This window comes from Lithobates pipiens, unplaced genomic scaffold (genome assembly GCF_037356315.1).
Source record: "Lithobates pipiens isolate NorthernLeopardFrog02 unplaced genomic scaffold, aLitPip1_a1.2 Scaffold_19, whole genome shotgun sequence".
Lineage (NCBI taxonomy): Eukaryota > Metazoa > Chordata > Amphibia > Anura > Ranidae > Lithobates > Lithobates pipiens.
In genome coordinates, this window is record NW_027507764.1 from 287,427,535 (window position 1) to 287,441,869 (window position 14,335).

The window sequence follows — 14,335 nt, forward strand, 5'->3', positions numbered from 1 at the left end:
TCACAATCTAAAGTGCTAATTTTAAAGGGTAATATGCAGGTTACTGTCCTAAAAAGTGTTTGGGGACCCGGGTCCTGCCCCAGGGGACATGGATCAATGCAAAAAAAAGTTTTAAAAACGGCCGTTTGTTCAGGAGCAGTAATTTTAATAATGATTAAAGTGAAACAATAAAAGTGTAATATTCCTTTAAATTTCGTAGCTGGGGGGGTATCTATAGTATGCCTGTGAAGGGGCACATGTTTCTGGTGCTTAGAACTGTCCCTGCACAAAGTGTCATTTGTGCAGGAAAAAAAGTCTTTTAAAATCACTTGCGGCTATTGTCGGGTCCCGTAATATAGAGAACACTCAATGAGTGTTCTCTGCATTAGCCGACAATTCATTCATTCATTGATAAAAAAAAAAAAAAAAAAGCGTGGGGGTTCCCCTAAATTCAATTACCAGGCCCTTCAGGTCTGACATGGATATTAAGGGGAACCCCGTGTCAAATTAAAAAAAAAATTGACGTGGGGGTCCCCCTAAATATCCATATCAGACCCTTTATCCGAGCACGCAACCTGGCAGGCCGCAGGAAAAGAGGGGGGGACGAGAGAGCGCCTCCCCTCCTGAACCGTACCAGGCCACATACCCTCAACATTGGGAGGATGCTTTGGGGGTCTGTGACCCCTCAAGGCACCTTGTCCCCATGTTGATGAGGACAAGGGCCTCATCCTCACAACCCTGGCCGTTGGTTGTGAGGGTCTGCGGGCGGGGGGCTTATCAGAATCTGGAAGCCCCCTTTAACAAGGGGACCCCCAGATTGAAATGGTAAGGGGGTACAAAAGTACCCCTACCATTTCACAAAGAAAGTGTCAAAATGGTTAAATAAGACAAACACACTTTTGAAAAATTCCTTTATTAAAAATAAAAAAAATTAAAAAAAAGATTCCAGCGGTGCTAATCCACTCTTGCTATCCAGCGACGGGTCTCCGGGGTCCAGCGATGGATGATCATATCCAGCGACGGGGGATCTCTCAGTCCAGCGCTGTCCATACATCCTTCTTCTGTCTCCACTCCGGAGACACTGCAGAGAGCACAGCGCTGACGTTTCTTATATTAGGAGGGCGGGGCCACCCGTCACCTGACCCCGCCCCTCTGATGCTGGAGAGGGAAGCCAGGGGTTCCCCAGTGACGTGTGGGTGACCCCGCCCCCTCTGATGTAACGCAGGTTTCCGTTACATCAGAGGGGTGGGGTCATCCACACGTCACTGGGGAACCCCTGGCTTCCCTCTCCAGCGTCAGAGGGGCGGGGTCAGGTGACGGGTGGCCCCGCGCTCCTAATTTAAGAAACGTCAGCGCTGTGCTCTCTGCAGTGTCTTCAGAGTGGAGACAGAAGAAGGATGTATGGACAGCGCTGGACTGAGAGATCCCCCGTCGCTGGATATGATCATCCATCGCTGGACCCGTCGCTGGATAGCAAGAGTGGATTAGCACCGCTGGAATCTTTTTTTTATTTTTTTTATTTTTAATAAAGGAATTTTTCAAAAGTGTGTTTGTCTTATTTAACCATTTTGACACTTTCTTTGTGAAATGGTAGGGGTACTTTTGTACCCCCTTACCATTTCAAACGGGGGGGCGGGATCTGGGGGTCCCCTTGTTAAAGGGGGCTTCCAGATTCTGATAAGCCCCCCGCCCGCAGACCCTCACAACCAACGGCCAGGGTTGTGAGGATGAGGCCCTTGTCCTCATCAACATGGGGACAAGGTGCTTTGAGGGGTCACAGACCCCCAAAGCATCCTCCCAATGTTGAGGGTATGTGGCCTGGTACGGTTCAGGAGGGAGGGGGGGTGCTCTCTCGTTCCCCCCTCTTTTCCTGCGGCCTGCCAGGTTGCGTGCTCGGATAAAGGGTCTGATATGGATTTTTAGGGGGACCCCCACGTCAATTTTTTTTTTAAATTTGATGCGGGGTTCCCCTTAATATCCATATCAGACCTGAAGGGCCTGGTAATTGAATTTAGGGGAACCCCCACGTTTTTTTTTTTTTTTTATCAATGAATGAATGAATTGTCGGCTAATGCAGAGAACACTCATTGAGTGTTCTCTGTATTACGGGACCCGACAATAGCCGCAAGTGATTTTAAAAGACTTTTTTTCCTGCACAAATGACACTTTGTGCAGGGACAGTTCTAAGCACCAGAAATATGCGCCCCTTCACAGGCATACTATAGATACCCCCCAGCTACAAAATTTAAAGGAATATTACACTTTTATTGTTTCACTTTAATCATTATTAAAATCACTGCTCCTGAAAAAACGGCCGTTTTTAAAACTTTTTTTTGCATTGATCCATGTCCCCTGGGGCAGGACCCGGGTCCCCAAACACTTTTTAGGACAGTAACCTGCATATTACCCTTTAAAATTAGCACTTTAGATTTCTCCCATAGACTTGTATAGGGTGTTCCGGCTTTTCAAATTTGCTGCGAACAGCCCAAATTGTTCACTGTTCGCTGAACAGGCGAACAGGCAATGTTCGAGTAGAACATGAGTTCGACTCGAACTCGAAGCTCATCCCTAGTCACCATCAATTGCAGCAGCATGTGTCATCACCAAATTGCAGCAGTATGTGTCACCATCAAATTGCAGCAGCATGTGTCACCATCAATTGCAGCAGCATGTGTCACCATCAATTGCAGCAGCATGTGTCATCACCAAATTGCAGCAGCATGTGTCCCCATCAAATTGCAGCAGCATGGGTCACCTTCAAATTGCAGCAGCATGTGTCACCACCAAATTGCAGCAGCATGTGTCACCACCAAATTTCAGCAGCATGTGTCACCATCAATTGCAGCAGCATGTGTCCCACCAAATTGCAGCAGCATGCATCCCACCAAATTGCATCAGCATGTGTCCCACCAAGTTGCAGTAGCATGTGTCACCACCAATTGCAGCAGAATGCATCCCACTAAATTGCAGCAGAATGTGTCCCACCAAGTTGCAGCAGCATGTGTCCCACCAAGTTGCAGCAGCATGTGTCCCACCAAGTTGCAGCATCATGTCCCACCAAGTTGCAGCAGAATGTGTCACCAAGTTGCAGCAGGATGTGTCCCACCAAGTTGCAGCAGCATGTGTCCCACCAAGTTGCAGCAGGCTCACATCAAACCCCCCTTACTTAACTTGTAGTGTGTTGTCCTCTCCAGTGATGTGTCCTCATACTTCCTGGTACCTCTCTCCTGGGCGAAATTGGAGAGAGAAAACAGGAAGTGACATCATCTTAGATGTCAATCAAACCGCCCGACCACCATCAATTGCAGCAGCATGTGTCCCACCAAATTGCAGCAGCATGCATCCCACCAAATAGCAGCAGCATGTGTCCCACCAAGTTGCAGCAGCATGTGTCACCCAGTTGCAGCAGAATGTGTCACCAAGTTGTAGCAGAATGTGTCACCAATTTGCAGCAGAATGTGCCATCAAGTTGCAGCAGCATGTGTCACCAAGTTGCATCAGAATTTGTCACCAAGTTTCAGCAGAATGTGTCATCAAGTTGCAGCAGAATGTGTCACCAAGTTAGAGCAGCATGTGTCACCAAGTTCGAGCAGCATGTGTCACCAAGTTGCAGCAGAATGTGTCACCAAGTTAGAGCAGCATGTGTCACCAAGGTGCAGCAGAAAGTGTCACCAAGTTGGACGGGCCGCCCCTGCCTATTGCTGTCCTTTTAGCAGAGTGAAAGAGAAAGTAACATTACACATGTGTAGCATAGGTGTCAGCTTATGTCAGCATGTTAAAAGGACAGCAATATGGGTAGCATTACAGTGATTGTTATTAGTCCAGGTCCACTAAACTAGCCAATGCTCTGAAAAGCAATCCATGCAATCCATACTGTCTGTGTTAATGGGGGAATGGAGCAATTTTTTTCCTGCAATCCGTGGGACACAGATGGGGGGGGGGGGGGGGGATCATAATTTGGCCAAAATGGGGAAAAAAGTGCTTGCTTTATATATATAGTTTAGTATGATACATAACTAGAATATCTAACAGGGTTATGTCATTGCAAGAGATTTCCCCTCACTTTCTGTCTTGATGTCACCAGAACAGGAAGTGAGGGAATCTCCCTGTGGGAATATAGCCAGCAGTATATATAAAATAAATATTATAATTTGGACATTATAAGGCAACAACTGCAAGCTATTTCCCCACAGTGAAATCCCCCCACTTCCTGTTCTGGTGTCACTAAGGCAGGAATGAGGGTAAATCTCATGCAATGATATAACCCTATTAGATGTTCTAGTTATGTATAAAAAGTATATATAAAACAAGTCCTTTTTTTCCATAAAAGACCATACAGCAGGACAAAATATTATAGCGCACACATGCAAAAAAGACATTTACCTCCTGCAAGGCTATTTAAAACATCAAGACATTTTCAAAAAATATGGGGATTTGGTCACTCCATATTGCTATATGGTGCTTAAGCCCACTTAATGCGACAAAGTACCCCATGGTAAGTGGGTCCTATGCTATCCATAGACTGGGAGATCCTGCTTCTCTGAACCATGGGATCATTAGTGTCCACCTGTCATAGATGGAGACCTCTATTTCTCCCATGGTTCAGTGTTGACAGCGACCAGTGACCAATCGTCTGGTCATCTTGTTTAGGGGTTAGTTGCTGGGAGGTGTCTACACTCATGACCATGTCCCAGGTACACTTTGTGATACATATTCATAGCTCTGTATCTATAGTGTTTACAGACTGCAAATATCCATATTATTGTTCAGCATGAGATTTCCTTCAAAACAGATATAAACATGCCTTGTCTGTACTTGAAATGTTACAAATTATCTGAGGAAACTAAATATGTTCATATTATGGCTATGCTATTATTACTTTGGAAAATATGAAACATGCTGACATTTCATACTTATTCCGCTGTTTAAGCTTTATGTGCACTAAAGTATTTACAACCGGTGTCTGAATTGAGAGGGTAACAGTTTTACGATAGGCTGGGAAATCCTGCCAGGCTGACATGAACAGTTTTTACAGACCTAGCATGGTTATGCTTTCTCTGTTGAGATAACAGCCCCTTTGATGAATAAACCTATGAATTCCTGAACACAAGGAAGGAGGGAGTGTGTTCAGATTTTTCTGTAATATTACATGGTTAGCCAAGCTGTCATAGCTGCCCTAAGGTTCTCAAACAACATGGTCACTAGCTGCAGCTTTTGTGATATTGGTACAGCTTTAACCATTTCAGCCCTGGAAGGATTTACCCCCTTAATGACCAGTATTTTGCGATATGGCACTGCGTTGATTTAACTGACAATTGCGTGGTCAAGCTGCATTGTGCCCAAACAAAATTTTTTCCCACAAATAGAGCTTTTTGGTGGTGTCTAATCTCCTCTGCATTTTTTTTTTTTTTTACGCTATAAACAAAAAAGAGCGACAATTTTGAAAAAAAATATATATTTTTTACTTTTTGCTATAATAGATATCCCCCCCCCCAAAAAAACGAAAAAAAATAATGAATTTCTTCATCAGTTTAGGCCAATATGTATTCTTCTACATATGTTTGGTAAAAAAAAAAAAAAATCGCAATAAGTGTATATTGATTGGTTTGTACAAAAGTCATAGCATCTACAAAATAGGGAATATATTATGCCATTTTTAAAAAAAAAAAAATTTTTTTTTACTAGTAGCTTGCGACATTGCGGTGGACAGATCTGACACTTTTGCCACTTTTTTTGGACCATTGACATTTACACAGCGATCAGTGCTAAAAATAGCCACTGGTTACTGTATAAATGTCACTGGCAGGGAAGGAGCAATCGAGGAATTAAATGTGTTCCCTGGGAAGTGTTTCTAAATGTGGGGGAGGGGACTGACTGGGAGTAGAGCGAGATCTCTGTTCCTGATCACTAGGAACAGCAGATCTCGCTCTACTTCTCTGTCAGAATGGTGATCTGTCTGTTTACATTGACAGATCCCCATTCTGGCTCTCTGAGGAGGTCTGTACAGGAGGTTTTTTACAGAATAAACACAACTAACACCACACAACTAATTCATGGCACTTAGGGGTGTGCTAAAGGGCTTGTTGAAGTATTTTATTATGCTCATGAACACACCCTTAAAGCCAACTATTTGTTAGAGACCACAGGGGTTATTTAACGAAAGGCAAATCCTTTTTGCACTACAAGTGCACTGCAAGTGCACTTGGAAATGCACTTGGAAGTGCAGTAGCTGTATATCCGAGGGTGACATGCAAGGAAAATAAAAGACAGCATTTTAGCTTGCACATGATTGGATGATGAAATCAGCAGAGCTTCCCCTCATTTCAGATATACCCCTCAGATTTACAGCGAATGCACTTGAAGTGCAAAGTGGATTTACCTTTCGTAAATAACCCCCTATATGTGATATGGATTTTATGCACATCTTACCTAGGAGATCTAATGTGTTAACCTCGTAGACCTGGTAATATAAGTTTGTGTAGTGTCTAACTCAGTGATTCTCAACCAGGGTTCAGTGGAACCCTAGGGTTCCTCCAAAGGTTGCTAGGGGTTCCTTCAGCATTGGGCAATTTCTGCCCCTCAGATAAGTTCCCACTGACTCCATTGATCTTTTTAGCTATCTGTAAGGAGGTAATTCTTCCCAATGACCACAAGTGTAAGTACCATTCTTTCCACTGACCATCACACTAATGTATCATGAGTTAAAGATTTCAAATTTTTAGCAGAGGTTCCCCGAGATCGGAGAACTATTTCAAGGGTTCCTCAGTGTTGTAAAGGTTGAGAAAGGCTGGTCTAACTGATTGACGCCTTCCTATTCATTAGTATAATTTTGTTTTACAAAGGTTTCCCCATCACAGTAAGAATTCTAGAGATGATATGAAGCTTAACTCGGTGCGTTTCATTTGTACATTAGCATAGGTCACTACCTCCATTCTCGGACATCCCAACCTGCGAAAACTCATTTCAGGGAGGTGGCAAACTCATCTCAGGGAGGTAGCGCTCCACGCCCCCCCCCCCCCCCCATACCTGCGGCAAAATATTATTTAAATCACCTTTTCAATATTTTTTCACAGTGCTTCTAGGGAAGGGGGTGGGCAGTGGGTGGCCGTGGATGGTTCATTAGTTGTTTTACTTTTAATAATTGATTTATTTACATTTTAATTTTTAATTTTTTACACTTTTTCTTTTTTTAGAATTGTTTTACAATATTTTATTTTTTATTTTTGGGGGGCTTTGGTGAGATGTCAGGGGTCTAAACAGATCCCTGACATCTCCCCTTTGAGACAGACAAAGGGACTGAGGACACATTCCCCAGTCCCTTTCTCAGCACTAAAGATGAATGAACAGGAGACAGAGGCTCCTGTTCATTCATAAACTGAGCAGAGTAAACACAGTTTACTCTGTTCAGTAATCACAGGACACAGGCGCGATCTCACTCACTGTGTCCTATTACTAGTTCCCCCCACAGCTGGTGGGAAAGGAGAGGAGCTGGTTGCGAGGGGGGGGGGGCGGAGAAGGACACAGAGGGGGATGGGGGTGGAGTACACAGAGAAGCTAGGAGTGATCATTCCAGGGAGATTGGGAGGCGCTTGCGGGTGTGCAGGAGCCACCACAGAAATGCAGGAGTCTCCCGCACCTTCCGGGAGACTTGAGATGTCCGCTTTCTAGACATTGTGTATTCATTGGTTATTCTGCAGATAGCTTACAACAGGACATTTTTCAAAAAGGCCCAATCCTCCATTGGGGATTTTATGACATCTCTCTTTTTTTCCTGCTTGGGCTGTTTTATGTCAATTGTGCATTAAACTGGAACATTTTTTTTGTTTAATATCATGCCTTGCATGGCTAGCACAAACATGTTTTTATTTATTTATTTATTTTTTATAATAGAATTCATTATTCAATTCATATAAACAATAATAGGAAAAGGAATAAACGTAAATTATAATGGACAATGGATCTGGAATGTTTTTTTGTTTAATTTCATGCCCTGCATGGCTAGCACAAACATGGGTTTTTAACACTTGCCGTTTTGATTGTTTTGGGGGAGATGAAGATGGAGTGGCCTTCAGAATGACTCTCCCATTCTTTCCGCTCATCAGACCTCAGTATCACTACAGGAATGATATACCTTCTAGACAAGATGATGTGCTGATTTCCCTAAGCATTGGATGCAGTAGTGAACTTACAGGTGAAGATTATAGCTAGTCATTAGCCCTAAATGAGTTATTCAAAGCGATGTTCTATCTCCTGATAAAGATAATACCCTTATCTGTTGTCTCATTGCACAGCAGTCCTAAAAGCAATGAAATTATAGATTTATTGGAATGTGCCAGGCATCACAATTTTTACTGAGAAGATTGGAGAGCATGTTTTTATCCAGTCTCTTGGTGAAGACCGGGGCCTCTTATAAGCCAGTACAACTGGCCCTGTTGTACCAGGCACAGCCAGCAGGGGGCCCCAGTCAATCTGACAGCAGAATGCACGCAGAATTAAAAAAAAAATCATCACCAACCAGTGCCCACTCCAACTTATTTGCAGGCTTGTTTTAACTTTCTGGGTCCCTGTGTAGATGTTCTTGTGGGTGTGTGGGAGGGAATATTTCTTGTGTTTCCGGTGAAAGGTCACCACCGCTGCCGACCGTGCTGACTCAGTGCTGGCTCAAGTCCCGGCCAGCCTTCCCTGGCAAAGTGATTTATCCCTCTCCACAATCAATCATGGGGGCGTTATGGAGCTGGGATCTGAACTGTTCGGCAACCGTCCACTCACTGTAACAAAGCCCTGCCTTCTAAACCATGATAGACAGAACACTGATCCAATGCCGGGAAATTGGATCAGTGTTCTGTCTATCACAGTCTAGGAAGTGGGGCTTTGTTACAGTGAGTGGATGGCAGCTGAACAGTTCAGACCCCAGCATAACACGGTGGGAGATAGAAATATGGAGGACCAAGGGTACACAGGACATCAAAGACACCCACCGGAGTTGAGTTCAAGGAATGGATGGGACAGCAATCAAGGAAGAGAGATGGGGCCGATACAAATAAAATTATAAACAGGAAACAGACAAGAGGAAAAAGAGGAAGGAAGAAGAAAAAATGACTAGGGGAAGGAATATACAATCTAAGTAACATTCAGTTTTTAGATGAACAAATGAACGTCTTAGACCTAGGACTAAAATTCGCACCTGGCAAAACATTGGATAAATTTAAGGTCTATATAGATCTCCAAAAATTCATGATTAATTTCAAGAAACACTTTGCATTAAATGAGGACAAGAGGATAATAAGAGATCCAAGATATGTCCAAACTAAACTCATAAACAATTCTATTTTTAATCCAAAGATACTTGGGAGTCAATGTCTTGGGTCTTTTAAGGAAATGGTTGAAGATGACCTAAGAAAGTTGGAAAAGAAGGATATGAAGACCAATAACATCTGGAAAACCATTAAGGAAATAAGGAAGAAAAAGGAAGTAGTAATACGCCTGGCAGATAAAGAGGAAGGGTTGGTCATACTGAACAAAAAGGATTATGAAGAGGAGATGGACAACCTACTCAGAACAGAGGACACATACAAGAAGTTAAAAGGGAACCCTAAGCAAAAATACGAGAAGAAGCTTAAGGCCTTTAGAAAAAAGGGGAAAGAAAAAGGAATATTAAGTAAGAAAGAAGTGGAGTACCTTCTAAGACACCAGTTATATACCATGTGCCAAAAAATCCATAAAAGGGTAGAGAAACCATCCGGCAGACCGATCATTAGTGGTAATAACTAAATTTTTTCACGTCTAGGAGAATACCTAGATTAATATTTAAAACCGCTGGTCAAACAAGGGAGGTCCTATTTGAGAGACAGCACGCAACTTATAATAGACCTTCAAAAAGTTACTGGGGTTCACAACTGCATATTGGCCACCATAGAGGTCAATTCACTATACACTAGCATTGTACAGAGGGATGGACTAAAAGGAGTGGAGAAGGCATTACACAAAAATAACGGACTAAAACAGGAACAAATTGGATTTATCCTAGAAGGTCTCCAACTAGCCATGGAAAGCAATTATTTCTAGTAGAAGAAGAACTACTATGTTCAAACCAAAGGGGTAGCCATGGGGGCATGCTATGCACCTAGTGTTGCTAACCTCTTCATGAATATGTGGGAGGAGGAACATATTTATGGGAATAGGATACCCCAAAAAAAACTGTACCATCAGTATATAGATGACTTGATCATTTTATGGGAAGGAACGGCTGAGACCTTTGAAATTTTCCTTGGAGAACTGAACAAAAACAAATATGGAATTACCTTCACCGGGAAGTGGAACGACCAACAGATTATTGGAACTGCAGATATTCAAAAGTGGGGAAGACCTATGTAGCAGGAACATATTTGTTTATTAACGTGGTTATGCATATGTCAATGTTAAATCTGTGGACATTGCGATGGCTTAGTGTTTGGCGCCACCTACTGACAAAATCTGGTAATGCACAGATATGGTTAATATAAGCACAAGTTTGTTTTGATAAGAGGTTTGACCTTTGTTACTCAGGAGTCTGTGTGACATACCCATGAACACTGTGATATGCAGTGCATGCTGGGTAGGGGGATAAAAGGGACGGCAGCGGCCATATTTGGTCTCTTGGGACCACGCTGCCTGTCTGTGCGGAACTGTGAGGAGGGTTCTCGGACACATAGGCAGGAAGTCAACACGGATTGCAAACTGGACTGTTTGCGAGGTGACTTGACGGAGCTTGAGAGCTGGTGATCAGATTGACGAGGTTCGGAGACGCTTGTCAGGGTAGCGGAGGACCGGATCCAGTCAGCGGAGTGACACAGAGCATCTGGCCCAGTCTAAGCTGAAGCAAGCTGCAGTTATCGGACCAAAGTCATCACCCAGAACTCTGGTCCAGTTGGTGAGTGGGTTACGGCCCGCCGTTTATTATTATTGCACGCAGTTAGACTCACTCATAGGCCTCGCTGTTGTTCCACGGAAACGTAACTGAGCAACTGATTTTGAGTAGGCTTGAGGCCCAGTTCACTCTAGCACCCAAGTGTGATTACAAGTTCTTGGAACTATACCTGGAGCATTCTAAGTTAACTTTTACACTTACCCATTTGGATTACAAATAATACCATACTTTATATATATTTCTTACTGTATTTGACTGTTGATTTATGCTGTACTGAGGTTCTTCGTGCAGCCTCTGTAACCTTCTATTTGTTACACTTCCAGTAAAGGTATTTCTGCTTAAGAGTACAATTGTGTGGAGTACTGTTTTTCCCACCAGGTTGAGCCAGAGGATCCTGAGGGATCGATACAGGTACCTTATACTGTCTTATATTTTAATGTATTATTATTGCACCACAGCTGTGTCAAGGGGACAGTGTTACGTTAAAGGGGGGTTTCTCAGAATAGTGCAGGCCCAACTCAAACTAGCAGCTCCTTCGGGGGGTCAGTGCTACACCTATATACCAAAACATTCTTCAAAAAGACAGACCGCAGTGGATATATACCAACTTTCAGCTGCCATCATCCCAAGTGGAAAAGGAATATTCCCAAGGGGCAACTACTAAGACTGCGGAGAAACTGATTCATTGAAAGATTTTGGATTACAAGCGGATATCTTGAGTAAAAGATTTCAAGAAAAAGGGTACCACCTATCAAATCTGATGAAGCTGAAGACAGAAATAATGAAAACAGATAGGATTATTTACCAAGAGAGTAAAGAAAAAGGAAAAACATATGGCTATGGCCTTTATTACAGGATATAACACACAATATCAAGCCTTTGAACATATAAAAAATATTGGCCCATTTTGAGGAAAGATATAGTACTATTCAAAATATTTCCAACAAAACCTAAATTCGTGTACAGAAGAGCTCCAAAACTCCGAAACCATCTAGTCCACAACTTGATTGACCCCTTCAAAACCAGTCAAGATTTTTTCACAAATGAAGGGCTTCTACAAATGCCAAAGATGTCTGCCGTGTAGAGTGAGCAAAAAGCAACCATGTAAAAGAGAAACATTTAAAACCAAGGTTGACCATAAAGAATATCAAATAAAATAATTTATCACATGCAACAGCACTCATTTTACATACGTTACCAAAGGTCCTTGCCATCTCCAGTATATGGGTAGAACCACCCGACCTTTGTTTGTTAGAGTCAGGGAGCATATTAACAACATAAGAAAAGGGTTCCCTAAACACAATTTGTCACGACACGTCAATGAAATACATAGTAGCGATCCTTCGGGCTTATTTTTTATGGACTAGATATTATTAAGGCTCATTGGAGAGGGGGCAATAAGAAAATTTTGATCTCACAGAGTGAAACCAGGTGAATATACTGACTGGGGTACCTGGCTCCTGGGGGCCTCAACCTGGATATAGATCTAAATTGTTTCATATCCAGCCCCTAAGTATTCCTTTTTTCACTATGGCATTCAATATGAATTGGGCCTAGTGTGTAATATGGATGTGAAACTAATATATATCTAATATTTAGTGGTGTAACCCCCTATGGAACATGCTATTAGACCATGGAGGTAGAATATATACATAATCCAACGATCTCATTCAAGTAGGAATTATCATCTAGAAGTAAAGAATATGGAAGAAGTTATACACATACATGTAAAAAACCTATCTGTTAGAGATGGTGTCTAGGACTGAGTTAGGTAGTCCAGGTAGGCTTATACTGGACCATTGTCTGACCTCTTGCCTACGAAGAACCCTGGGAATTTTCCTTTTGAGGGGGCTAATTTTGGCTGTCCCAGGGGTTGCTAAAGTAATAGGGGTGTGGAAAAGTAGTGTTGAAGGATGTGAGCATAGGACCAATTGCGGAATGCAGGATTTTAAAAAGCTGCATTCGGCAATGGGGTTCTTATCAGATTTGGATTAGCACTTTGGATACTCACTGTGCTCAGTTTAGTACTTTCAGATGGGTCTCCCACTAACCCATGATCCTTACTAGGTAATATCAAAGGGCAAAGGTCAAATACAGCTGGTGGTATCGGAAGGACTCCCTAGCAATTCCCGGTCAGACCACTAGGGCAGATTAGAGCAGTGGGACGGATTAATGTAAAGAGCCATAGATAGGATAGGCTTAGTGGGGATATACATAGCTCTGCCACCGCTGATAATATAATGTTTAGGCATAATGAATAAGAATTCAAGGTTTAAAAATGAGGGCTGAAATAGCCTGCATACATTATTAGTAATGAATGTCTGTTTACCTGTCAAATACAGGAATGCAATGGGAGAGCAGCAGTGTGGGGTATTATTTAGATCTTCCCCCGGGATACTAACTACTTTTTGACCCCTAGGAATATAAATTAGAATATAATCCTGAATGTCACAGCATTATTATTATGGATTAATGGTGCTCATTTCAAATACCAATGGGATCAGCGTAACTCCTTATACCGCCCACATGCAATTAACTAGAGGGGGGTGGATCCCACATGGCTGTATAATTAATGAATGCTACACGATAATATTTACCAATCATCATAATAGATGGAGATTTAGAGCCCTTAACACTGTTCAAATTAATTGTGATATTTCACTTTAACATACACTTCCTGTGAAGGGTGATTTATTATATATAATAGACAGTGCCATTTATCCCCATTTATCTCCAACTTACACATTTTCACAGTGGGAGCTACCAGCTCTGTGTAATCAGGGTGCTGATGAGGCTGCAGATGGGTACAGTGAGGCTGCAGTTGGGCACAGTGAGACCACATTGATGGCACTGATGAGGCTGAATTGATGGCACAGTGAGGCTGCATTGATGGCACAGTGAGGCTGCAGATGGGCACAGTGAGGCTGCATTGATGACACTGATGAGGCTGCAGATGGCACAGTGGGGCTGTAGATGGCACAGTGAGGCTGTGTTGATGGCACTGACAAGGCTGCAGATGGGCCCAGTGAGGCTGCAGATGGGCACTCACTGTGAAGCTGTAGATGGGTACAGTGAGGCTGCAGTTGGGCACAGTGAGACCACATTGATGGCACTGATGAGGCTGAATTGATGGCACAGGGAGGCTGCATTGATGGCACAGTGAGGCTGCAGATGGGCACAGTGAGGCTGCATTGATGACACTGATGAGGCTGCAGATGGCACAGTGGGGCTGTAGATGGCACAGTGAGGCTGTGTTGATGGCACTGACAAGGCTGCAGATGGGCCCAGTGAGGCTGCAGATGGGCACTGACTGTGAAGCTGTAGATGGGCACAGTGAGGCTGTATTGATGGCACAGTGAGGTTGCATTGATGTGCACTGATGAGGCTAAAATGGGCACAGTGAGGTTGCAGATGGGCACAGTGAGGCTGCAGATGGGCACAGGGAGGCTG